The 27,846-nt window shown below is 46.6% G+C and overlaps 1 long non-coding RNA gene across 1 annotated transcript in view; it reads right to left on the bottom strand.

The window, feature by feature from the left end:
- Positions 1-1,688: 1,688 nt before the first annotated feature.
- Positions 1,689-27,846, bottom strand: part of LOC142057027 (uncharacterized) — a 93,528-nt gene continuing 67,370 nt past the window's right edge. The window contains exon 3 of the long non-coding RNA XR_012660521.1: positions 1,689-3,021. This is a non-coding gene — a long non-coding RNA (uncharacterized LOC142057027). The remainder of the gene's footprint in view (positions 3,022-27,846) is intronic.

Below are 27,846 nucleotides of genomic sequence, written 5' to 3'. Positions count from 1 at the left end.
CACACACTGGAAGTTTGAAATATGAAAAGGTTTCCAATTCTTTTGCTCCAAGCCCAGCCTGGCGTCAGCAGGATGCTGGTGCAGCCCCAGAGTCTGTTCTGCTCAACGTAGCTCGTGTTTCAACAGCTGCTCCGAGCCTCCGAGGTGCCACTGTGAGCTCTGGGGGCAACAAACGGTGGTTTAAAAGGTATGAGACTGCTACGTAAACTGAGAGAAAATAATAAAGCAGGGAAAAGCCATATCTGGCATTTCCCTCTGCGTGCAGGGAAAGGGTGTGCTGGATATTTTCGCATCTCACACGACAAAGTTGTGAATTGAACGCTATCAGAATTTACGAGGGCACACATGGTCTCCCTCACCTTCCTCCTTCAGCCCAAACCCATACAAAGCCTCCACGCAGGGCGAGAAGCTCCCAGCTCTCGGCGCAGACGTGGTGCCTGAAATTTGTAATGCCAAAAAATTGAGATGCCCGGGTGGCCTTTCCAGAAGGACAGACAGAAACACGCCACACGTTAAAATAGACTTGCGCAGAAACGTGCCCGAGATGAAACACCCCCCCCCCCCCCCCATTTGCTTCCTCCTAATAGCAAAACCTGGTCAAAATGCATCGTTTGTGAAAGCATCTCCCAGGGATGAGCGCGGTGGAGGCTCCGTCTGCCCCGCGGCCCCCCCCCCAGCCCTGCGTGGCGATCGCTGCCTGCCCTGGACGGAAAGGTTAGGGTCCCTTCAGCACGCAGCTTCTCCTCGACTACTCAGCTTTTAGGGGCTTGCAATGTATATTTTTTTTCAAATTCTTATTTATTCGCTTTGATTTTTTCTTTTCTTTTCAGATTGCTGCTTGGCTCAGACTTTTAAATAAAAATGCAAATAATTCAAAACCAGCAATAAAAGTGTCCTGTTGTGGGACAGAAATATTATTGGTGTCATAAATAAAGCATCAGTATTTGACTGCTGTGCAAAAAATAACAATAAAAAAAAAAACCCCAAAACCAAAGAAGCAAAGCAGTCTACAGCGGTTTGTGTGTTGCGGAAGCAGCTCTTACTAAAATAACCCTAGAATAGCCCCAGGTCTGCCACGACACAAGCACCGTTGCTGCGATGTTGCTCTTTAAAAAATACCTAAACGGAGTGGCTGCAGCCCATGTCATCAAAAATCAGCTTTTCCAGCCTGGGCTTTTCGAAGGGGTGCCATCTTTCTGGCAAGCTCCGTCCTACAGTCACTCAGGCAAATAAAAGTAATTCTCAATTACTGAGATGATATTGAAACATCTGGAAATGAATAATCAATTGTCAAGTTGGTCCAGTGATATTTCAGTCGCGTTATAGAGAGCAGCCTTTGAAACCAGCGCCTCACGGGCCGAGCGACACCGGCGTCTGACGGACAGGTGTCACCGCGCGGGTCCCTGCACTCGCTGTGCTCAGGGCAGGTCTGACAGGCTGCCTGGCCTGCGTGCAGCTCACCCCAGGGTCCCAGCTGCTCTTCCAGCGTGGGCAACCGTATTACTGCAAATTGTCTTGCCTCCAAACAGGAATATATGCACAAAATTCAAGCAACGTAAAAAACCAACGTTTTCCAGGTTAAAAAAAAAATAAATCATCAATTTATGCGAGGATTGGCAGGACCTTAATCCTCCTTCCCCTACAGCACTGCATAGGCAACGGGCGGCTACACTTTGGTGCCACTCCATCCCCTTCGGCCCTCTCGTTCACACAGTCCGCGTCCAGCCCTTCCGACTCACGGATGCCCTATTGCAAAGCCCAGGAGCAGCAGAACGGGTGAAAGTTGCCAGAGGCCAGTGCGGAGCAACCTCACGTGAGGTGCTGTGACTACAGGTGCCGTTGCAGCAGTCCAGAGCAACGTCAGCCTCGGCCTCGACCTCCCCCGACTCCACGGGCTCGGCGGTGCCTCAAGGCACAGACGTGTTTCTCGTGCCCGTTCACCTTTCCAATGTCTGAGCCCCTTTTGAGTGGCAAGCAGCCCTGCAGCTTCCACACAGCAGATCCTTATATTTATTTTTTTTTTTTAATTTGCTAGCAGTATTAATTACTGCTCCTCCAGTCCAGTCCATATTGCCAGCTTGATTATTCTGGCTTACTTCAATTCACTGAAATGAATTATGCCACGGCACTTAAAAAGTCGTGAACACTCATCCTTTTTAGTGGTGTTAGGCTCACGCATCGCAAATGTAAACTGACATAAAGGCTTTGCTTGCTGTGAAATGAGAAGACAAGGCCACCACGATGGGAAGAGATGGCCAAAGCCTTTATCGCAGCTGACAAATCTCAACGTGCTCTAAAATGGAGTTTCACCCGCAGCTTACATATAGATCCGCATTTAGCTTGACAGCCAAGTCTTCGGGAGACTCGGGGTTAAATAAAAAAGCACAGCCGTTTACATGAACCTTAAACAAACTTACAGCAGCATTTTTCTTTTAGCCGACTGACATTTTTCTTTATGTTTCGTCAGTCATATCTGAGCGATCAGACAGCCACTACACGTGGTACACCCACCAGGATTATTATCTAGACCAAAGGCCCAGAGCTCATTGTAGCAGGCATGTAATTCTTTACAATGTATGCCACGTTAACTGTGTTGGGTTATCTATTCAACAGCTGACTGAGCTGGGCTCTCAAGCTCTTCTCAACAACCATGTAAGAAGCGATGACAATTGTACTACTTCATAACGGCTGCATGCAACTCTGACACACACTTCACAGCAACCAGTCATCTATATAAACCAATTTCAAGAGCAAAATTGCATGGTGCCTCCACTCTGTTATAAACACAATGATATCCACTCAAAGCTGATAAATGCACTGCATTTCTCCAGAGCTTTAAAGAACAACTTCCCCGTGCCTGCGAGCTCTCCGCGGCGGATTCGGCCTCTTTACGCCCCGGTTGGTTGTTGGAAGACGCACAAAGAGCCGGGCGGGGTGGACCTGCGGCGGCAAGGCGACGCCGACACCGACGCTTCGCGGCAGAGGCTGCTCCCCCTCTTCAAAGACACTGTATCTGACGAGCTGCAAGAGAAAACAAGGTTATACGTAATTAAGGTTTTAAATACTTACCGACTCCTTAGCAATTTTCAAATTAATTACTGTATCTTTTCATAGGATTACATGCAATGTAATCCTTATTATGGAATAAAATATCTATAGCAACCACAAAGTCCTCGAAAAAATACTCCAACACCAAACACTCTAACAAAGGGGTAGATTAAAGACTGTCAAACAAATTAAAAACATTTTCAGCAGCTATTATAGCTCTGCAAAATGGTGCTGTGGGAGCAGCCCACCTCGTCGCCGCGACGCCAGCTGCAGACGTACTGGCAACGTGTGAGGCTCTCGCTTTGAAACTACTGCAACTTTCCATCAGTTTGAGGTGGCAAACGTCGTTTCTCAACTGTAGGCAACGAGATAGCCTCTTAGCTTTTGCCTCATGCACTGGGCACGAAATGTGCACCACAATATCTTGTTGCAAAGAAAAGATGAAATATAGCTATAGGGATCTTTATTTAATGAACCCTGTAATTGAATACCAAAACAAATAGACATCCTGATAAAACACAAAAATGATTACTTTTTTTTAATTCAGAGAAAGGATAGGATCAATCCCTGTTTGTTTGCATTGTTCGGTTAGACTACAGGAGAGTTAAAAAAAGCAATCTAGAACAATCCATAGGTAATACTGTCCTGCCACGTACTGTATAATAATTTAGATACATTAACATTTATACATCACTATCACACTGCCCTTTTTTTCAGCCCTGACCACTAAAAACACACACCAACGTGGCCCATCCAAAATGGTGATGACTCAACAGGACGTTCGAGATGACTCACGGCCAGGGTTGGCCCTTGGTGCTGGGACGCTCTGGGACAGCACCCCGTGCGGCACCCTGCTGCCCGCGGTGGCTGGGCAGGGGCGGCAAGGTGGGGAAACGGGCCCAGAAGACCCCCCCGAGGTTAAGCAATGGGGGTGCAAAGTCCTGCATGGGGGTGCTGGGGCAACGGGCAGAGAGAAGAGGGACGCAGGAGGGACCGTGCGAGGAAGACATGGACATGGAGTAAGCCCAGGGGAGTCCACAGGGTGGAGGTCATGGAAAGCATCCCTGGGGATACCCAAAATTCAACAGGAGCAGACCCTGGGCAAGCAGCCCCATGGTCCCCAGCGTGGCTGAGCTTTGAGCGGGGGGGTGGCCAGTGCCCCCCCAGCTCCCTGCCAACCCCAGCGCCTCGATGGACCCCACTGCCCTGACCCCCAGCCCCTCACAGCCTGCTCTCCCTGACGTGTCCAAAGAGCTAAGCTGGATATATGAAACACGAGATATGTTTTGGCCCTATTTTGAGTCCTGAGGGAGGAGGACAGTGACACACCGGACCATGGGCGTGGGCTGAAGGCCCGGGTGGCTGCACACGAGAGGATGCCGGTTTCTTGCTTCCTCCGCTCCTCACCTGATGGTAGCCTTCACAAGCCTCTGTGAGCTTTGATTTTCTCCCCACATAAAGCATTGCACAGCTTTAAAAATAAAGTTTTGCACAAGAAGCACGCTGTCCTCCGCCAGTAGTTTGCAACTTTAACTCATCCTTCCACGGCAGAATCTCTTTTTAAAGAAACAATTAACGACGATCGGCGTGGAAAGGCTTCCTAATCCTGAGCCGTCCGCGCAGCTATGACTAAGCACAGCAGACAGAGTGAGGCACCTGCTCAGAATTAACTTTGCTTCATAGATTGGTCTGCAATCCTCATTTTACTCTAATTTAACCTTTCTTAGTTAATTTATACCGGTTCAGCTTGCCAGCCTGTACCTGCCAAAGTGATCATCTTCCATCAAGTGTCTGGGCGTGGAAGGGGTTGCTCTCTGTCGTCTCTGTAACCGGTATACCTAATTAAAGTCCTTAAAAACCTTTAATATGACAAGATGAGACAGGAATAGGAAAGCAAAATAAGAGAGAATCTTTCAATTACTTTAATCACGCCGGCTTTCAAATTCGTATCAAAACACAGCGTGGGCTGAAACTTTCTGCAGCTTTCCCCTTCCTGCCCAGCTCTCGTCCGGGCGCGGGCTCGGCGCCCCATCCCGTGGCGGCCGTCCTCCCGCAGTGTGCTGGGTTAATGAACACGGCTCTTCTGACGGGAAGGGAAAGGGAAAGTAAATATATAAAGTGCTTGTAATAAATGATTAAATTGTCCTCCAGGCACATTTTGCATATGAATATAAAAGTTGTGATTAATAGGTTATCTAACACATTAACAAAGGCTTTAGCAAACACCGTCCAGCGTTACAGTATTTGCCAGCCCTTTCTGTTTTAAATAGAGCTGTAGCAAACTGTTTGCTGGAGTCCCAGATTCTGGCCAACAAGGCCATCAAAGCCGGGGAGATTGCCGCTTTTTCACCCAGTAGGCTTTTTCTTCATTGTGAGCCTAAATGCCCCCACTAGGCTCACGATTAAGAGCCATTTGAAAAAAAAAAAAAAAAAAAAAAAAAAAAAAAGCAGAAATCCACGTCCCGTGCCAATGAGAAATTGAAATTGCTCCGCGCAGGGGAAACAATGCTGCTGAAACAAAGGGGACATCTGGAGCGCGGCACCGCGCTCGGCTCGCAGCGGGCACCGCCTTCCCTCCGCCGCTTGCAACGCCGCTCCCTCTCTGCTGCGGGAGGAAGGGAAGCGTGCTCAGACGGAGAGCCCCCTTCCTTTTAATTGCAAAAGTTACGGGCGGAATTTTGCACCCACACGCCCGGAGCAAAGCCCCAGCCCCGCGGCCGCCGCGAGGCGAGGCGGGCACTGAGCGCTGGGCACGGTCGCCTCCCCGGCGCTCCCACGGTGGTGCTCCCGCCGCCGGGCACCCCCGGAATGGGACTTGGGGGATCATTTCCACTACCAACGACTCGGATGAGGCTGCCCGCCTCGGTGTGCTCGCTGTCTCGCTCATACTTTGAGCAGCAGACAGTGGAAAGGAAAGGTTAGTAAAGCCTTTCCCCTACCATCCACTGAAGCGCTACCAAGAAAATGAAGAGAAAATGTGCTTTTGGACACAAAAAAATCCTACTGCAACAACAAATAATTCATATACATCCCATTTTTTTCTTGATGGCAGATTTTTAATCCTCTCTTAAGCACTTTTAAAGTGCCCAATTTTTGTCTCATTTGAATTTAAATCAGCTTGTATGGAGAACTTGGAGAACTTTTTTTTTTTTAAGCAAGCTTGTTTGGCAGGCACATTTTCCCAAGATCACCCAGCTTTAATTTTAAATTTCAAAAGCCTTGCGTTTAATCCCTTGAGCTGGCCTGGTACCTTGCACCATCTGTTCTGGGGTTTTGTTATAACAGAGAGCACCTGCAGAGTTTTGCAACATTTCAAGCTGTCTGTAGACAAAAATCAAAATAATTATAATTTTCATAAACTAAAGACTGCGATTCAGATGCTGCAGCCCCACCTAACACTGATTTTTCACAACAAGTCTCTGCAACGGGAGCGTTTCTCATGCACAAGGGTGTTTTGTTCTTTCTGCCACCAGACGGTCGGTGGGCAGCCAGAAGGACATCGGCCACCAGGCATCACCCCAGCCCAGCACCCCGCTCCCTGCTGCCGGCCGGCTCTGTCCCCACGACGCTCTGCCAGCCCTCGGGCCAGGAGGAGCTCTGCTCAGCGCTACCGTGGTAGTGGACAGTCACAGAAGAAGAAGAAAACAGTCTTTTCCAGCAGTCAAACTGCTCAAAGTGTCGGCAAGGGGGTATGGCCATACCTGCCCATACCTTACGGGCAACATTTCGTGTTCAAAAGGCATCCCCAACTCGTGCTTCGGTGGGCGTAAAAGATTGCCTGCCACGCTGGGGAAACCAAACCCAAAAATTCAGTGAGAAAGATGGGGCTTTTTTAGACTTCATTACCCAGAGCTCTTCACTACCGATCCATCCCTCCTTAGGGCACGCGGCTAATCTTCTCTAGAGTAGGTGCATCTCGCCATAAGCATGGCGAACCTCCATCCCGGCAATGGATCCGCAGCATCACCTCAGTCCTCAGACAGATGCTGACCAGCATCTTGTAAAAATGGAAGGTGAGCCACAGTTACCGCTGGACGTGCCCTCCGAGGCCTCCGGCGGACGTCGGCGTTTGAGGCGAGGTGCGAGCTCGCCATCTGTGCTTCCGAAGGGCAAAATCCCAGCCTAAACTGGGAGTTGTCTGTTGTCGGGTGAATAAGAGCTGAAAACAGTTTTAATAACGCTGCAGACGTCGTCGTCACAGGGCTGACTTGGAGAAGCGGGTGCTCGCGTGCGGCGCTGAGCAATGGTGACTCAAAGGGGCTCCAGCAGAGATGGCTTTAAAATAAAACAAATGCCTGACATGTATTTTAGCTGATTGCTTAACATACGTGCTGGTTTCCCGGCTTTACCAAGCAAAACCATCCCTTTTCTCTTCCCCCAGTCCCTACACTTCGAATACCCTTCCAGTCTACCATGGCCGGGCGGTGTGAGAGCCGCCCCACTGCACGGGGGACCTGCCGCCAGACACGGGCTTTCCTTCTCGGTCACCCCCCCGGCCCAAAAAACATCGCTCAAAGAACAATTCCTCCGCTTGCACTAACCTCTGACGCCTCCTCCCTGCTTGCAAGTGCGTCTGTTCAGGTTGGTGCAGGGGCCTGGAGGAAGGGCTGGTTCCTGCTGGAAAGTGTCATCCCTTGCCCTGATCCGGCTGTTTCACAGCAGCACTCAGCAAAGCCCCTGCCCAGCCCCGGGCACGGCCCTGCCTGCTGGCTTGGGCAGATCTCCACCTTCCTATTGCCCACTAAAATAAAATAAAATAAATAAAAAAGACATGAAATGAAATAAAATAAAAAATAAACAAAAAATTAAAATAACAGAACATAAAATAAAATTAAATTCAAAATAAAATAAAATAAAATAAAATAAAAATTAAATAAAACAAAACAAAACAAAACAAAATAAAATTAAAAAAACTCAAAATACCTGATGCTTCTGAAAACTCAGCCTAATTTTCCAGAGCACTGGCGAAGCAGGAGCGACTCACCCCATGCAGTTTGTAACTCCCCAGCAAGAGATCTGCTCTGTCTCCGTGGAGCAGTTCAGTTGCCGCTGCAGGAAACGCCACCCATTAGCCAATTCTCATTCCACCAATACTGTATCAAAAATCACAAGTACCGATAGCTGTGCCTGCACCAGAAATAGTTTGATAAGGCAGACTGCGCGGGGATGTGAATGAAACCGAACGAATTCAGGCAGATACGTGGAAGGACTGGTATTTTCCCAGGAGCTGGAGTGCTCCCTGCTGGGTCCAGGGTTCCCTGGGCTTCAGACTGGAATCAAAGCTACTCGGTTCCACCGCCTCCGGCCAGGAGCTGAGGTTGCCCCATGGCTACGGGACCCTCACAACCCCGCTGCTGCCCACTTAACGGTGCGAGAGGGGAGCGCTGCAGAGTAAACCGCACGAAAACCACCCCCCAGACCACTTGTAAAAGAAAAACACCAAGAGACCCAAATACGAGGAGAGGCTGGCGTTGAGGCAGGCATGGGAACGGTGGGCGAGGCCTCCCCGGGTCAGGCTGTGGTGGCATCCAGTGGCACCTGCGGCTGGAGAACAGAGATTACGCAGGCTAACCCCCCCTCGGCAATGCATTCGTCGGGGCGAGGGACACAGAAAGGCTTCTGCAAAACTGAAACAAGCACCACCATGTGCTGGGACGACGCTTCGCCGAGAGCCGGGAGAGCCGCCGTCCTACCCCGCACCCCCTCCTCCTCCTTTCCCACCAGCTGGTTAGAAGACTTGCGCTGGCCACAGGTGTCCTCAAAGTTATACTGAATTTTCCAGGAAAGAAGCTAGTTTCCTAAAAGTGGCCTTGTAATTAGTTCTCAATGAATACACTTAAACAAAAACGTATTAGTAACGTTTAGCTTCTAAATCCTGGCGGAAAATTCAATTAAACAAAGCCCAGATCTTTTGTCCAAGAACCCAGCAATATTTTAAAGCTGACAGCAGGTTTGCAGTTACCTGCCACGGACTCAACGCTTCACCTTTCATTTTTATGCCCCCAGAAAATAAACTACTCTTTTCCTTATTATGCTTTTATTCCTTAATTCCTTCACCTCTGAATAGAAGGAAGAAATTCCAGAACTCTGAAGACTAAAATCTGTGAAGGAATGGGGTTTTCCCAGTTAACTCCCTGAGCTTATGGTGCACAAAACTGGAATGATAATATTTTTTTTAAAATCATTTGCCAAATATTGAAAAAATTAAAAAAAAATTAAAAAGAACAAAGAATCTCATTTTTACATTTTCATGAAAGTGACTAAATGCTGCATTATCCCTCTTGTGATTTTGTCATTTTTTTTTATAGTCACATTGGGGAACATTAGGAAATATAACCAAATAGGATTATGATATCAAATGTTGGGGATGTTTTATGCATTTCATCTGTCTTGCAATGGGCTAGTAACGATGAGGGGCTAATGGAAACTGTAGACCCCAAATTTATAACAGTTTCTTCAAAGGGAAATTCTTTTGCTACATGGATCTTATTTGTGCGGGAAAACCCAATTACTCTAGGGTTCTTGTACCTTACTATTTTCTTTTAAGGTGCTTTTTGCTATAAGTGCTTATTATGATTCGATAACCCAGTTACAAATAAACTGTGACCCTCGGCTCTTATCTGCAAATTCACAGCTTTCCAATTCGTCACAGTTGAGAACTTGGCTTCTTATTAATTACTACCATGGGGTCCTAGAGGGAGTTGCAGAGCTACAGCATCATCTCCACTCCCGTGAGGTATCACTGAAGATCTCGGAAATCAAAGTCATTGTAGAGGCAGCTGGCTTCTTACTGGGGGGAAAAAAACTCAACCAAAGACATGAACAAAAAACCAACCAAACAAAAAAAAACAAACCCAATGAAACAAAAGAAGATTAAAAAAAAGCTCAAAACCAGAAATAAATAAAAAAAATTAATAATAATAACAACAATAATAAAAAAACCAAACTAAAAGACCCCAAAGTTAAAAAATAACAAAATACTTTGGAGATGTGTCTTGACTAGGTTTGAACAGCAAATGCAAGATCTAAAGGTCTCATATGCATCACCAGAAACTTAATTTCCAGCTTCTTCAAAACCCCAGCACTTTGGGTTTATCCCCTCCGTGTTCTGCCGACGTTAGCAGTGGGAAGCAGGAGCCCAGCCCCCCCCCCGGCATCCTTTGGGAGGGCAGCCCGCAGGGGCAGGGATGCTGCAGGCACCTTCTCCCCGTGACTTCCAAAGCCGGAAAATCTTCCACGTGCCCAGAGAACACCAGCCCTGCGCTCAGCCCTAACGAGCTGCGGAGGGTTTCCCAGGTACAGAGCCTAAATCCAGCGTAAAGCAGGGAATAACGCCACCGGGTGACCACACGTTCTGCATGTCTCCAGCTGGCTGCCCACGACTGTGCCAAAAACGTGGTGAAATTGGGTATCTCGGTCACATATTTAGTGATTATGTTATGCTGACTTTCCAAAAGTGTAGAGTGGGCTTTAATATATAACACTTTGCTATACTGTAACTGCAGAGCCTTAAAATACACCTGCTCCTCTTTGAAAGCGTCCTGCCCCACTCACCGCACACACAGAAAGTCCCAAATACCTTGATTCTGGAAACCATCATCAAGAATAAGACTTTTTTTCCCCCCCCATACCGGAGCTCCTAAGGCTCACGCCGCAGCCCTCCTGCGGCGGTACCAAGCCAGCGAGCTAGCGTGAGATGAGGAGACCTTGACAGAGAAGCAGCTCCGCAGAGCATAGCTGTTTCTGTACTCACTGCATCCGTAGGCTTTTCCTTCCCTACCAGCCTCAGGAACGCTCCTGGCAGCTGGCCCAGCAGGGCTCGGGGCAGAGCCACGGCGGCAGCAGCGCTCACATTTTGGGTACGATATTGGCCCTGCTGAAGCGACGGAGCCCGTCCTCTTCCAAGGGCGCTGCCATCCTCTGCATCTGCGCGCAAGGCGATGCTGCTGCAGGAAGGAAAGCTTCGCGTGACCTCTTCCTCCCGCTCAGGAACCTGCTGCAAATGCCCTGACACAGTTTTGTGCCCTCCAGGGACGTCCTGTGGAAGAGGCGCAAGGCTCTGGGACAGGCCCTGCGTGATAACGGGGCAGGGGAGGGAACCCCAAATTTTGCACGAATTAGGCATTTCCTTACAGCTGTTTAACAAAATTTTAAAAAAACAAACATTGAAGCAATGTAAAAATTGCTTAAAGCCTTCTAATTACAAAGCCTTAGCAAAGAAATCGATACGATTATTCCTGTCACCCATTAATTATTAGCAGCGTTTCTACCGTTAAGTGAGAGACAAATACTCCACAACTGCCTAATATGACTTACTCAGCCCCAATGTCAAAGTTAAACAAATAAAATCTGATTCGCAAAGTACACTATTAAATATTTTTTTCCATTAACCGCTGCTAAAATAATTCAGCTATCCAATTTGAGCACCCTTTATTTGGACTATATCCAGCGCGCTCGAAGAATAATACTCGGCATCAATTAATGGCCGGTTCTCATCCTGAACTTACAATATGCATTTGTGATGTCTAAAACACCTTCTCACCGTGCCCTCAATGATAGATGAACTCGAATCCAAGCTAGGTGAAGGCAGCTGCTTTCTTTTGGTGATTTCTTTTTATTTTAATTAATGTCATCAACAAGAACATATTGATTTGGTAAGCTGTTTTTTAATGAATTATCATACCCGAAGCTCGTGGCTTTTTAAAAATCTTTGCTACTGCGTGCAGGAAGGCTTTGCCTTGAAAGAATGAAAAAAAAAAGGAAAAGAAAACAGAAAGAAAAATGAATGTTTCAATCAGTTCTAATGCTACCAAAATCCATAGTACTTAATTTATCGAATCTCCTGTTAGTGAATGAACAAAGGTAAAAATAACAGGCTAGTTATAAACTAGTACTATGATGATGACATTGTGAATTATTTAAAAAGGGCATATTCAGTGTGACCATAGAGCCATCAATCATGATAGACATTGATGAGAAAAAGAGGTTTCAGTCACTTCCTATCTGCCAGGAGAACAATTCTATCTCGCAGGTAGCTGTGAAGTGCCGCTGACCCGATGTCACTCGCATTGTTGCTCTACCCTTTGAACGGGGAGAGCAGATTCTCTCAATATTAGAATCGAATGAGTAAATAAATTCTCAGTTCACCGCCGCACTCCTTCAGAGTGCACACTTCAATTTGTCTAACAATGGGGAGGACAGGAAAGCAGAAATCTCTTAAAGCGGGGATGAATTTTTTATGGATGCTCAAATCCAGCTGCAAAGAATGGGGTTTTAAATGGTAGCAGCGCTGCTTTTAGCCGGAGCCCCTAGAGACAAAGTCTTCGGGAAGTGTTTTGTGTTGAATTCAGCCCCTCGCGAGCGCACGCCTTTCGCTCTCCCTTCCTCCCAAAGCCGCTTCCACCAAACCGCTCCATTGTGGTGCCCACCTTGATCTCGCCGATGGGAAGCGCAGGCACCCCCCTCACCTCCCATCGCTTCCAAACACTTAAGTTTCGTAAGCAGCTGGTGAGAAGCCTGTCTGAATCAGCCCGAACACTCTGATGAATTTAAAAGGAAGCAAATGATGGAGCTGAAAAGATGACTGTCGAGTAAGGAGGGAGAGAAAAAAGCACTCCAACTTTTAATTTGAGCTGGATTAATCTAGGAGAGACTCTCTCACCTGATGCCCCACATAATTATATCCTAAACTTCCACTCAGATCACATGTTTCATCGTTGTTGGTTACTCTAATTAGCCCGCGGATTCCAGCAGCTGCAAAGACGACACAGGAGGAGGAATAAATTGCGCATAGCTCCAGCTTTCCCCAACAAACGCTTTCCCCAGCATCCCCGGGATGCTGCCCCCAGCCCGCAAGCCCCCAGCCCTGCTTTGCCAATGTCCGCCCGCCTCCATCGCTGAGCACCGGCACCGTCGGCGCGGGGGCGAGGCGGGGACGCCTCCCTGCCTGCCTCGGCCCCGAGCCCGCGGAGCCTGCGGCACCGTCCCCAGCGCTTCGCCCACTCCTCACCTCCATCCCCCGCGCCGGCAGCGCATCCCGGGAGCCTATTCATCTCCGCGTAACCTCGTACCGCTTCAAAACTGTACATTGCCACTTAATTGTTACTAACAGGTAAATCAAAGGTAAAAGAGAACTAATTAATTTTCCAGCTCGGTTTTATTTTACTGTTACTGTTTTGAGAAAATATAACTGAACCCCATTAGTGTTAAGGTAAGACCATGAAACAACATAATATAATGCAAGAAAGACATTTAATAGCGTAGAGGAATGTTAAATTACTAATTAACTCCAAGTTACTGTATAAAAAAGCATAGTAATTTACAGGATTATTGCAATATGCAGCTTAGATTGCCACAAGGGTCAGCTAGGGAGCATTTCCTTCTATTTCTTTCAGTGTGGTGGTTATTGTAAAATTCTTCTCACATTAAAATGTACTGTCCTTACCCAGAGTTCATTGCTGCTAATTAGCAGCAGTTGAGATTTCCCTAGCAGTCATTTTTTTCTATGTTAAGCTGCCAAATGTTACCAACTGCTCAAGATGCTCCATGCGCCGAGTGTCCGGCTGCCCACCCCGCTCCCCGGCACCGCCGCGCTCGGCACCTCCGGGTCGGGTTCAGCACCCAGGCGAAGAAAACACTAATCAAATTATTTGTCCCGCTCTTTGTTATACCAAGGCAGGTTAGCAGAAACCTTCTGGCTCCTTTTGGCTGAGCAACAGGACTTAGAAATGTCTATTTCTTTTTTCCTCCCCTTTTTCCCTAAACACACAATATACTGCTCAAACGCTTCACGCTGGAAGCTCTCCAATACGGATTATTTTTTGTTGTTCAAAAGCAAGTATTTCCACATTCTATTTAAACTTTTATTTAAACAAGAAAGCAAGAAGAGGCATCTTTTAGTTTTTACCTAAATATATAAGAAGAATGCCATAACTTTGATTAATAATTGATTAAATAAACCATCCACACATCAAAGGCAGGAAGAAGAGCTGTTCCACAGAAAGGCTAGACTATCAAATAGCACTTTGTTGTCTTAAACACTGCTCAGATCTGCAGCGTTACACAGCTCGTTGCACATTCATGTTTGAGGTTATAAATGGCAGTGTTTTCCAAAGCATTTTTTATTGTTATTATTATTCTACAGAGCAAAAGAATTTAGGGGTTTTTATTTTTTTCCTAATTAAACACTAGCAGTTAGAAACCACAGAAATTTGGACGATATTCGTACAGCCTCGTCTTTTCCTCTCTCTTTTGTTGGCTCTATGACTAATTTATGTTTAACCTTCTTGAGAATCCATGGTTTCAATACACTTCCTAAAAAAATTCAAAGCAACTTTCGCTGGTGTCCAATAGCAGGGCAAAAGGTCTTGGGAGCTGTGAAACGGTTCAGAATTGAAAGAGGTGACACCACCTTCTCCACCTCCTCTTCACAGGAATAAGAGCAATCAGGAAACAACTACTAATTGCTTCATCAAAATTAAGCTTCTCCATCTTCATACCAATTATTTCACCATTGCTGTTTAGAGTTTCATGTGTCTACCATCCCCGGGGAAAAAAAAAATAAAAAAGATAAGTCAGACCCCTGAATTGCATTGCGTTTCCCAGGTTCGCTTAATGAAAGAGGGGTTCTGGTTTCAGGTTTCATCTCCTCTATCTGCTGGTATTCCTGTTTTAAATTTCCAAAGTTGGTCGAAACATAAAGCACCTGAATATACTCGTACTTCATTTACACATGAGAAAGGATTGTAAAATTTACTTAGGACAAGAGTGAAAAATTCATTGTGCTGACAAGAATAAATCCATTCCGTCAATGATCAAAACAGTAGCCCAAGGGTAACAAAGAACAAGTGTCAGCCACATTTGCTCTGAAGTTCCACAAAAATCCCCCCTGGGAATTCCGGTCATGATGCTCTATATCTATATTTATATAAGAATTTTCTTGTTGAAAAAGGGAGAGACTAGAAAGGGCAAAGGGACTAGATTTTGAGGGTCTTAACTGGATCAAGAACTTTTAAACTGCTTTAATTTTTCCTCCAAAATACGTTGGCTACAGCATCTCAAAATGAAAAGCATTACCCGGTGCTCAAAGGAACCTTTTATTCTCCATGATGTGCAGGGATCTGCATCTAAGACTTAGAGAGAGAGAGTGTGTGTGTATATATATATGTATATATTTATATATTGTCTCTCTGCGCTGTAATTTAGGTGATATTCCTCGAATACTATTTCTTTTTGCTAGCAAAACGCTCATAACGCTCCTGAAGAGATTGCAAATATATTACCGTGCATCACGAAGAGAGCTAAAGATAAGAGACTGCCGCTAACGTTTCCGACGAGCGGCGTTACTTTCCCTGAGCCCGGCCGGCGGCTCGTGACTTCGCAACGCGCTTAAATCTCTTTAACACCGAGCATATGCTTAAACACATTTCTATCTGACAAAAATAGAGGCGAGCGCCCAAGCGATTGCTGAAGCCGGGGGAAGGCGGGCAGGGGATGGAAGTCAAGCCCAGGCTTCTGCTCTCTGGGGTTTGGGTTTGGGTTTTTTCCGGCACTTCGCTGTGCTCTCGGTGTTTCTGTCACCGCTCCGACTCTGACTCTGTCCACTAATTACTACGGCATCGTTTTGCTTCGCTTTTTGCTGGTATCTTCGCAACAAACAGTGAGGCAAGTGATGGGAGCACAAGACAGAAATATTCAGATATGTATTTAATATAAGCATTATATTTCTGTGTCAATGGGGAAGTTTAAATGCATATGGGCAGAGTAGGCGACTCCTCTCTGCGAGACTCCAAAAATTCCTGGATGCAGCTGATAATCTCTGATTATTTTTCCAAAAATGAGATATTTTTTTTTTTCATCCTATCTAGCTAGCACATACAGCCAATGACAAGCCTATTTCCATACTGGCAAGGTTTCATATTACTTTGAATTATTAAATCCAGCCCACGGTTACAGATACTGTATGTGCTCATAGAGAGAAAGTACACATACACTCGTGCACAAACTTTACATGAAGATTGAAAAGCAAGGCAGAAGAATAAATAGACCAGTGGGGAAAAAAATAAAATATTTAGTACCTACTTTTCATTTATAGGTAGTACAATAGGTCACAGTTCTCCACTTTTTCCGCACTTAAAAATAAAGCCATTTTAAAAGACACCGATACAGTGGTTCCTAGAACTTCATGAGGCCTTATTTATTTGTTCTTTTCTATAAACTCGAATCATCCTAAAGCATCCTATAGGTGTTGTCGCCATGGTGGTGTGAGCCAGAAAATACAGAAAACAATTAAATGTGCTTTTTTAAAACTTTTTTTTTTTAAAGCCCCACCCACATTTCCTAATCTGAAATCCTGAATTTCCACAGATTTTCTACTGTCCAGCTGGGATCCATCCCCCCACCCCTCTCAAAGGGGGGTGCACGCCCCGCTGGGAGCTGCCAGCGCCCCGCGGGCTCCGGGGGGGGGCAGCGGTGGCCCACCCCGGACCTCTCCCTGCCCCCGCGGCCATGCTCCTGCCGAGCATCCTCACCCGTGGCTCCCCTGGCCGCCGGCCTGCTGCGCCAGCGCCACCGCGGAGCGGGGCGAGATGCACGCTGAGTTGGGTACCAGCAGTAATTGAAGTGGCAGAGACGTCACCGTCCATCTACAGCATCCTCTCCTCACCGCAGCAGCCCGAGCACAGATAACTCCGAAAATAATCACGCTGATGCTGCATACTGTTACCAGTCAATTAGATCTAGCAATTCCAGCCCAAGCAGCGGGTAAACAATCTCAGGAAAACACCTAGGACCGGAATATTTATCTGCTTCTACACATTCAGAGTGATTTTCCAGCTCCCATATGGAAAAGCGATAAAGTATAAAGACGGCGACGATAGCAGGTTTCCAGAGTGGATCTGTACGAGCAGCATTGTTATTCATAACGTTCATCATTAACGTTAGCGTCTCGAATAGCGGGGGAGCAAATCAAGTGCCGTCCCCGAACGTAGTGACCCTGCCTGCACCCCTGCAGAAGGCAGGAATTTTGCCCATCACCTGGCAGGAGTGGCTGGGAAGATTATCTAGTTAACACAGGCTTGATTAGCCAGCGCCTGCCAGAATTAAACACGCAGCAGGGCGGAAAAAACCCGAAGAAAGGAAAAAGTCAACAAAGGGAATACAAGAAATACTGCTGACAAAACAGGAGGCGATATAAGGATGTATATTTGTGGCCATGTGAGAATCTTTTTTTAAATTCTTGTCTATTAAAGTGCTGGATTCAAACAACACCGAGAACTTCAAAGCATCAATTTCTGTATTTCGTTCACCGACTTTGACTTAGTTTATTTAAAACGTACTTGCTCTGAATGAATTTATATGCAAGCCATCAATGGCAGCAAAACGTTTCCTTCCTATAATGACAACTCAGTTAAAGAAAATTCTACAAATGGCACAAAATCCTTGGGGAGGCAAAGCCTGTGTGCTATGGGAGGGGATTATCTAACCCAAGGCCCAGTTTGTTAGGTTGATTTTTAAAAAAACATTTGAATAATGGATACAACCTCGCGAACTTATATCTTACTGCACTTTTACTAAAAGGAAAACTTTTGGAAGTCTTAAAGATTTTATTTTCTGACTGTGGATTCTTCATGCAAAAATTATCCCATGAGTGTGTGTATCAGATTTGGCATTCCATGAATCTGAAGATCTACGCCTTCAGGAAAAGCCTCCAGAGGAGCTGGGCAGCCCTCAGCAAACAGGCTAACGTAGGTAAATGAGCTAATCAAGTGTTATGTCGGATTTACATGGATCACATTAAATAAATAAAAAAAAAAGGCAATTAATGACATTTTAAAGGAACAACCTGCTATGTCTTAGGAAAATTGAAAATTTAAATTGCTAGTTTGATTTGAACATACTGAGATATTAGCACTTAAAACTGAATTTCTGGTACTTCATGTTGGACTCGATGCTCCTTATGGGTCCCTTCCAACTGAAGATATTCCATGATTCTATGACTCATGACTTAACTGCGACTCAAAACAAGCACAAATCATAAGCAGATAAAGTTTGAGAGGATACTGATCTCAAACTCCAACTAGCAGCTGGTACGTTCTGGTAGCTGAAGGATTTTAATTCCACTGTTGAATCAGAGAACGAAACGTCTGCACTAGCCTTGCTGCTAATTAACGCTCTAGTTGATCGGCGCTAGCTAGTCCAGGACAACATATTTTTTGGGTTGCCTGGGTTGTTTGTGTTTGAGAAATTATCATCACTGACTTTTTATAATTATACGAGCCCAACTCCTTTGCTTATTGAAACCCTAATTACTGCTGCCAACTTTGTAGAGAGCAAGGTTAACTTCATTACAGCATTGCGACCACGAATGACGCCCGGTTCTTCCTTCTGACCGTGCTCAAGGTGAGCTGGTCACGTCTGTCCACACTGCTCTTCCAGGGGAAGCCACGGGAACTCTCACTAACGGTTTGAACAACTTCTGCTTCGAACTTCAATAAGCTTTTGCTTTGATGCTCTGGGATGCCACCACAGCACTTCCCGCAATCACCCGCCGCTTCTTGCGGAACCTGCTGCTCGGTTAGAAACTTCAGTACCCTCATTCAGGCCAGGTTTCTTTTTTGATTCCAAATTTCTTCTACACATAGTTAATATCCTCCTCCTTCTTTCTTCCCTCCCTTATAAAGGATTTAAATAAAGGATTTGTCTTGTGCTGCGCCTCAAGATATGGTCTTTTTGGTCATTGCTATCTTCATAAATCGTTATTTATTAATGAATCGTTCTCTACACTGGCGGGATACTTCAATATTCAGCATTACTTTCAGCTCAGCTTCACTGTTCTTATCAACTTGCACGGGAGATGCCTAAATTAAACGTATTTTAGATTTCTACCAACTACTGTAGCCACTCTGTTCTCGAACGTGGCTTTGGGGCACGCCTCAGATGTAGCGCAGTCCTTCTATTAGACATCTCTTTTTTGCATTGTGTAAAATGGAAATGCCGCTATTTTTAGCAAACCGTGTTGCGCTCTTAAAAACGGAGGAGATGGAGGTCTTTATCGATGCATGTGGAAGATGATTATTACCTTCCTGAGTAATGGTATCAATATGCCTGAATATCTCTATCTAATGGTACTCCAAAACTATGTTGTCATTTTTGCTGACATATTAGAGTTTTAGTAGTGCTATATATAAATTATCTAACCACAGCCAAATATTGGGCCTTTCAAACCAATTCTGGATCACAGTGGGATATACACACACATCCCTCATTATTGTTAACAAGGCCTCCTCCGTAACGCTGAGAATATGGAAGTTTAAAATCTCACTAAAATTTAAAAATATCATACCTCATCCTTTTAGGATGATACTTTTTCTCTGAAGAAAAATACATGGCACACGCACATCACTTTTTGAAGTGGTTTCTAGCTAAGCTTTCACCTGAAACCCTGGCAAGAGCAACATACGCAGCGCTTCTCCCACCCCCCTTCGTGCGGTTTGCCACCAGCACCACCAGCCTCAGGTTCAGCTCTTGTTGCTTTGTTTCTTTTTCAGCCCTCTCCTCGGCTTGCACCTGCACGTATCCCATCCTAACCGGCCTCACAATCTCATAAGCAACCCCAGAGCTGCTGCTCTGTAAAAGCTGGCAGAAGCACCGGTGATGAACGGCAATAGCTGTGCCTTGGGGCGGGAACCACCGCTTCAGGGCGTTAGGAAGCCCCAAATACTGCTCCTTTCACACCCAGCCAGCCGGTGCCAGAAGCTGTAATGAATCCTCCCAAACCGCTTGGACCCCCGGGGTGGTACTGAGGCTCTTGCTGAAGGCTGTGCCCCCCGGGCGCTCCCTGGAGGGATGGGAAGGGCCGGCCACCAGCCGCTGCTTCCTCCCTTTCCCGTCCCTTGCTCGGACAACATTTCTGCTCCACTGGAAAAACCCAAGCGTCTGCAGCAGGGTCTCACCGTTCCGTGAGCCGCGGATACCCCAGCAGCTGCTGCTTACAGCTTCTGTCATCTCAGACACTCAAAATGGGCAATTTATGCCCATTTTACAGATCCAGCTCCAGAGTAGCCAGTTTTGGCCCTACCAACCTCCTGTCTTGCACAAGGACTGGCCAGGCATCTCCAGTGAAATCTCGCTGTCCCCAGTCCGCGGCCTGCGCCAGGAGGGCAGTTCCCCCCCCCCGCCCTTCCCTGGTGGGGCAGGACCCCAGTGAGATGCTGGCTCTGCGAGCACAGGCTGCCACCACCGCGCCCCAGGCCCAGGGGGTGGGAAGGCTGCAGCCTGCTGAAGCTCCTGGCATGGCAGCTTGCCTGCCTCGGTGTTAGACCCCAGGTTATTTTGTTTTATTCTACCCATGACATCTAGTTCCTGCTCTGGAAATTTTTTTTTTCACTTATTTACACCAAATAACTTTTTTGTGTGTGTGTTACAGGTTTTAACAATTCCATTTTAACTCTCAAATCTCCCCAAGAAGCTTAAAAAATGTAATGTTTTGGATTTATTTTTCAAAACACAAGAGTAGGGAAGGAGCTGGATTTTTAAAAACACATTCTATCTGCGACTGGGAGTTTCTCTGCTCCAGAAAACCCCTCCTATATTTCCAGTAAACCTGCAGCTGCGGTGGAAGCACAGGTAAATTTGCAGCCTAGCAGCGGTGCCCCGAAGCAGGCCGGGGAAGGGAGAGCAAGGGGCAGCCGGGCAAGGGGCTCGATTGACCCCCTCGGCTCTAAGCACCGGTGCAAATCCTCATTCCTTTTTTCCATTCTACAGATGTTTATTGCATTTTCTGCATTGTGACCCAAAAGGATTAATCTTGCAACTTCGTTTTGCATAGTTTCTTAAATAGAAGGCAAAAAAAAAAAAAATAGGGGAAGGGGACAAAACCAAAACAACCCCAAAGCCCACCCCCCCATCGTGTCTCCGCGTGCCTCAGCTGCACATCATACATGCGGAACATTGAACCATCCTCTTAAATATTATGACATGGAGAAAATCACATTGTGCTTTAACCTATCAACAAAGGAGCAAAGCAATTACAGAGCTAAACACAGTCGAGGAAGACCCAATAAAGAGAAATCCAAGAAAATTTGGTGAAAATTCTTAAGGGGCCTTACAATGTTTAATCATGCTTCAGGCCTAAATTAATATTCTGCTTCTAATTCAAAAGACTGAACCACAAAGGTACATCTTTTGGGTATTTTTAATAACCATAGTACAACACTCTGTGAATTAGCAGCTGGTCTGACTGGTATTTTACTTTTTCTTTGCTTACTCAAGTAAAGCAGTTAATATTAGTATAATCATCAAACTAACATTAGTGAGACAGAAGGACAGATTTTTTTCTGTATTGTAATGCAGAATATAAAAAAATTAAACCAAGATTTAGAAATTCCTTTGTGTATTAGTTTAAATAATTTTTCTTTTGCAGTTTCAATAAAACAAAAAAAACCCTTTGTTATATTCATCCATTTTATAAAACAAACAATAGATTAAAGAGTACATAAACACACGGAAGATGGTAGCCTGACGCCCAGCGGGTGAGAACAAAGAGCCCATCACGTGCTACTACCTACTACTACCCTCGCGACATGAAAAATATTTGTGGAAATAAATGCATCCTGTTCAAACTGGGTAGAAAAATACATTCCGCTAAGTTGAAAGCGGAATTTAGATTTAGAATTTAGAAATTTAGAAAATAGATTTACTGCTGGATTTTAAAACAGAGGTAAACTTCTGGTCGCCGTGCTTCCCACTTCAACCCCAGGTGTTTGCAAACGCAGCAGCGGACTAGATGCTTGGTTTCACATCTGGTTTATGCAATAACCCTCCCAACTAATACCTCTTTACCCAAGTTGTAGATGGATTTTGAATAATCGCATACAGGTGTCAAGGAGAAAGACAATTTCCCTTTAAATAAATAAGGAGGAGAGACTGGAAAGCTCAAAAATATTAAACAAAAGTACATTGCAACTCTAATTTGTTCACATTGCTCCGCCGTTGAAGAGCAATGACAGCCCATCAAATAGGGCTCACGGACACCGCAGAGCCAGCCTCACCTGGGGTTTATGCCATTTCTGGGTTTCTAGCTTGGGTGCCGTCAAAGAGCCATGAACTTCAGCACATAGGTCCCCAATTTCACACGATTCCTGCTTAAAATTGCAGCCAAAGGAGCCTGAAGCAGCACTGATCACACGCAGCATTTCCCATCATCAAACTCCTATTTCTGCTCATCTTGTATCCTGTTGCGTTTGTTGTACGAAGAAGAAAATAATAAATCTATGTAGATGGCGGGGAGGGTGAGCAGGAAAGAAGGGGAAGGAACTTTTGTATCTGGGAGTATATGAATGCCCCTCCTGGTAAGTGTTTTCGTCTAATAATTGCAGGTATTTGTACCTCTGCAGCTTTCTGTTGGTTACAGCAGTCTGTGTCAGAAAGTGGTATTATATACTGATTCCAGATAAAGAAAAAGCTGCATCCTCTAACACTGTTCTTCTGAACAACACACCCTCAGCGGGCGGCTGCCCCGGTGCTGCCGAGAGCAGAGGAGGTGGCCTGGGCTCCTGCTCCCACGCCCCGCGGGGAAAGCGCAGCGCCGAGGGGGGCACCGGCCGCCGTCAGGAGCGGCCGCAGGAGCCCCAGCCCCACCGCGGCAGGCTCCTCGCCAAGGGCAGCCGGCAAGCGCGGCCCCGGCTCTGGGCACCCGCGGGACGGGCACCTTCAGGCTCGCCCTGAGAGCACAGAGCAGCCCCGCTCTGCAATTAGGCCCCCGCAACGTGACGCAGGTAACATTTTTAATATCTTCATGGATTAGTGCCCTGGTAAAGCACAGCTTATGACGGTGTTTACACAGGGTCTTAGCTGGAGTCCCGCACTCAGTGCTGCTCCGAGTCCCTCTGCGCGTGGCCATCTGCTTTCACAGGGGGGCTTTGCTCAGGGAAAAACAAAGAGAGACCTAACACGAGGGACTCCTCCTCCTCACAGCCCCTGCCCATCTTAAACCCCAGCGAGAAAAAGCCTTCGATCGCTAATCAGCCTTCATCAGAGCTACTTTAAGGGAATCCTCTCTTTCTCAAGGAAAAAAGAGCGTTTCCTGTATGCAGCTCAGCCACGTGAACGCTGCCCGTCTCGTGCAGCACAGGGAGAGGACAGAAACGGATAGGAAACGTTATCCCAACTCGCGGCGAACACGCCTTCCCGTTGGTGTTGGTCCAACTTCTGTGGGAGGGGCTGAAGTGTAAGGAAAGGCTGGTTTGACAGAGGAGAGAGAGACTTCGTTACGCAAAGGGTGACTAAAAGAGACCCAAATAACAATGAGAAAATTCAGAAATGATCTAGTGTAACGTGTAACATTGCAACGAGCCCTTTTGTGCACCTGTGTGCACAGGAACACCCAGGCATGTCAGCCATCGCAGGCTCACTCCCCGGTATTCCCAGTAAAATCAAGCTTGATTTAAAGGATTATATCGCTTTGTCACATTTATTTTACGTCTACTTGAAAACATGGCACATATTGCAAAAGGACGAGCCAGAAAAATCGAAGTTAGTTAAACTACTAAATCAATATGTGGGGAAAAAGAGGGAGAAATATCTTAAGAAATACTTTGTAAATAGCGAGCATCTGAGAAAATCCTAAGGAAAGCTTAATTAAGAAGGAAAAGCGATTCTGTGCCAAAGCAGGAGCTTTTAGCACGCAGGCCATAAAGGACACACCCCCTGCTTAAGGGCATGGGGTGCTCACGGCGTGTATGGGGAAAGCAGATCCCCTGCACGGTATCATGGCTGCACAGAGGCAGGTAGGATGCTGCGGTGGCGGGCGCGAGGAGGCGGCGCTGTGCCTCGGTCACCGGCGGCCGCTGCAGGGCAGAAGCCCTGGCGAGATCGACCAGTGCTCTGATCCACAATGGCAAGTCCCATCCTTCCACGTAATATTCGAAGACAACGTAATTTAAGGTGTCCCTTCCATTATTCAAATGCATAAATAGCTACGGGGTGAGAAGACAGCGAATACGGCGTGGAGCAGAAACAGGAGGGCACCGGCAAAGTAGAGCGAGAACAGGCGAGCGGTTTGCCTGGGTCTGAGAAAGCCGCCCCGGAAGGATAACGTGTGTGAAATGATGCCGTATTTGCTGACCTGTTCAGGAAGCGGAGCGCGTGGGTGTCCCTGGCCACGCGGGACGCCAGCTCTGCCGCGGGGCCGGCGGGAGGGATGCCGGGAGGTGGTGGTCCCTGCGCCGAGGTGGGCGTCCTCTCCGCAAAGCGCCTCGCCTCCACGCGCGCTCGCGCCAGCTCTAACACCACCAAAATGTGTCACGAAAGAGCCGGCGAAAACTGAGGAGGAAAAGAGCAACACAGAGGCGCGGTTAGCTGAGAGAACTAAATGCGGTTCTCCCAAATCCCAAACCAAGCGAGTGCAAGGTCAGAGTCTGATTTCACTAAACAAGGCTATCCTTTTTTGGCCCGAAGCATTCCAATCCCAGCCTCTCATAGACTCACGCTGTTTTGCAGCGCTTCACTCTTCCTTCTTCCACATTGTTCTGGCCAGGAGAAGACACGGGTTACTGCGTCTCAGACTTGCCCTGCCTACTGTCACCCATATTTTATGGGGAAAGCAGCCATTCCACTGAAAGCCATGCCTTGTTTGACTGGCTTCTCAAATATTTTCCAATGAGCGCAAACGTATGCAAGAAAAAGGCTCAACGTGAGCCTCCGCGGGTCTCCTCCTGGGGAGATCCATGCAGGATCTACCGCGATGGGGTCGCAGCCCCCAGCATGGCCACGGTTCAGGCAAATAAATAGTAATGACTGCAAAGAAGCAGAGACTTACTTAGCACTAAAAGATATCCAGAGAAAATTAAAGGAAAACATTTTGCTAGTATCAGCCAAGGGAGAATGGCCAGCCCACGAGTCCAAATGCGCTCATCTCTCTCCACTGCAAATATTGGAAGGGATTTGGAACAAAGATAGTCATTAAATAGCAGTTTGTAAAAAGCCCACTGCACTTAAACGGCAGGTCGGCCCCCTCGTCCTGAAGATTTTTTTCATGGCAGAGGAAACCTGAAGCCGTTTAACCCTCTCTTGAGCCTCTCTTCAAAAACTTTAATGTTAGTTATCTAGTCATACATTTGAGGCATTTTTGTTAGAGTTTTAGTACCTTTAATTATCTGCAAATTTCTCCTTCGTTAGGTATAGAAATGAGAAGAAAACACCGCATCTGCACCGCAGACCAGTCCCACCGATCACCTCCCCGCGGGCGTTAGAGCAGGGGGACGGGGCTGCCCTGCAGAGCACGATGCGCTTCAGGCAGAGCGCGGATCTGTGCGGAGGCCATTTCAAAAAACCAGTCATTTCATCCTCAGAAAAATTAAATTTAGCTCGCACAGGAAATAGTGCGGCGTGAAAGTGCCTCAGGAGGTCAGTGCCTAAGCCCAGCTGAAAAGACGGGAGCTCAGGGAATGCACACGCGGCATCGGCTTCGTGGAAATCTAGCTCATGCAGTGTGGTTTTTTAAGGGAGCCTTAAAGGTGCTTCTGAAGGTTTGAAAATATGTTCTCATGGAGGTGGCTTGTTGTCTATTCGAAGGGTTTCAATACATCATTTAGTTAATCTGTGTTTTCTATATTTAGCCAAGTTTAATCTATGAAACTATCAATCTGCAAAAATCAGCTGGGTAAGTAACAAAACGTCTCATTTAAAATATTTGAAGACCAAGTCCTGCAAACCATGCGCTCTCGTATTCTGTGATTTCCACATGTCATCCTGACACTAAGTCTGAATAAATAAGAAGAAAACAAGTCATATTTTTTTGCAACACCCAAAAGATTTGAGGTTTAAACCCCCCCGAGGTGCAGAAGGTTGATTCTGCGAGCAGTTGCCCCCACTCACGGGATGTCCCCAGGGTGTCCCCGCGGTGCGGGGGCTCCAGTGCCCAGGGCCAGGCTGGGTCCCAGGTCCCAAACCCCCTCCCCAAGGGTGCTGCCGGGGCCCCCCACACCCCCTTTTCATGCTCCCAGCGCTGCCAACACCTCAAGTGTTGCGTTGGTATAAATAGTTTGAACTATTTAAAGGGATTTCTAACACATACACATACAACGTTACTATACTTAGTTTCCTATCTTCTTCTCCACTAGTAATTTAATTTAATTTAATAGCTATATATGAAACAGAAAAGTATGGCAAATAAAATCCCCCATGTTTTATAGCACGTCTTCAGACTTATGAGCCTGGCCTCCCTGCCTGCGTCCCGCTTTGCCCGCCTACCTGAGATGAAGATATGCTGGTACAGATGATTATTTAGCTGTACGCGTGCGGTTTGCAACACCTATCGACACAGAGCGTGTGCACTTCGCGCTGCGCCAGGATACATCTGCAAACACTCATGACAAGATAAGGAGGAAAAAGTTATTCATAAGATTTACCATAACAGAATGTAAGTTACAATGTGTTACAGTGCTTGGGTTTTTTTCTATAAATGCAGTCCAAATCTAACAAAAGAAAATCTTCTAGTAATGCTTTCAAGCATATTTTGGGTCTGCTTTTTACAGTAGGAAATTTAAAAATAAAAAATAGTTTGTAGTATTGACAATGGGACTGTTTTCAAGGTGAGCTCCTTACTATCTTTCATCATGGACATGAAGGGTCACTGCCTGGATGCAGCAAAAGTGTTGTAAATCGTTGACACTGGTGTTAATAATGGGTGAATCTGTTTATAAAAATATTCTTTAATGTCTTCCTGCCCCCCCCCGCCCCATTTCTGCAAATGTTGAAATGGAGAAGAGAATAACCACCCCCACCACCCCCCTTCCTTTTCTTCCTTTTTCAGGTGATTTTGGAATCCCCGCTTTGTGTCACTAGTGCACATCAGTGCACTTTCCCCGCCAAGGGCGGTGCTGCAGCGCCGCAGCGATGCCCACCCCACAAACTTCTGACCTCATCAGAAGACAGAACTATAAAAGAAATACCTGGTGAGACGCAGTTTTCACAGTAATTTCAGCCCAATTTTGCCCATATTATATTAGAGAAATGAGTTGTAAAGCACATTCTAAGTAGAAGAACTATAAATATCTCAATTTTTTTTTTTTTTACTGCACTGATTGATTTCAACTAACAGTAGCTCCTACAGCTGCTGGAAAGAACAAGCTCGGTGTCCCCCCCCCCCCCAGTAAAAAAGTAGACACTGTGCCCCTTGCAGCCCCGTTGGAGGGACCGTTCGCACTCCTGCGGGCTCTGGACGATGCTGCCACGGCCTCGAGCTTGTGCCTTGCTCGGCTCTGCTTCCCAGGGCGTTTAGGGCTCAAATCTGATGGGGCCCGGCTGTTTCCCAAGCAGAGACGAGCGATGCAAAGGCGAAGCCTGCGCCGGCGCGCGCTCTCCCGCTGGCTGCGTGCCGAGCCGCACGTCAGCAGCAAGTCGCTTCGGTAAACAGGAATTTAAAGATGTTCGCAAGCCGCTCTCCTCCGGCCGCCACCCCGCTGCCACCAAACCCGAAACAGCCTCAATGGAAGCAGAAAAAGAAAAGGGTGGGGGTTTTGAGCACCTAAAGACCTGCCGTGCTGCGCACCGAGAGGCATCTGGGGTCCTGCGGGGTTTCCCAACGCCAACCTACACTTCCAGCGGGGAGAGCCGGCGTGTCGGGGCAGCAGCGGCCTGGCGGCCAAGCCCGCTACGAGGGGAGACAGTTAAATCAAAGCACTCGCCAGTATTTCTCATTTATTACAGTATTTGTAAAACGTTCAAACCTTGCATATAATGCGTAATGCTATTAAGTAGAATATCTAAAGTACTTAAACTAATTATGCCTATTTTGTA

Source organism: Phalacrocorax aristotelis, chromosome 5, assembly GCF_949628215.1.
Source record: "Phalacrocorax aristotelis chromosome 5, bGulAri2.1, whole genome shotgun sequence".
Lineage (NCBI taxonomy): Eukaryota > Metazoa > Chordata > Aves > Suliformes > Phalacrocoracidae > Phalacrocorax > Phalacrocorax aristotelis.
The sequence above is the reverse complement of the archived record's forward strand: the minus strand, read 5'-3'. Positions and strand labels throughout refer to the sequence as shown.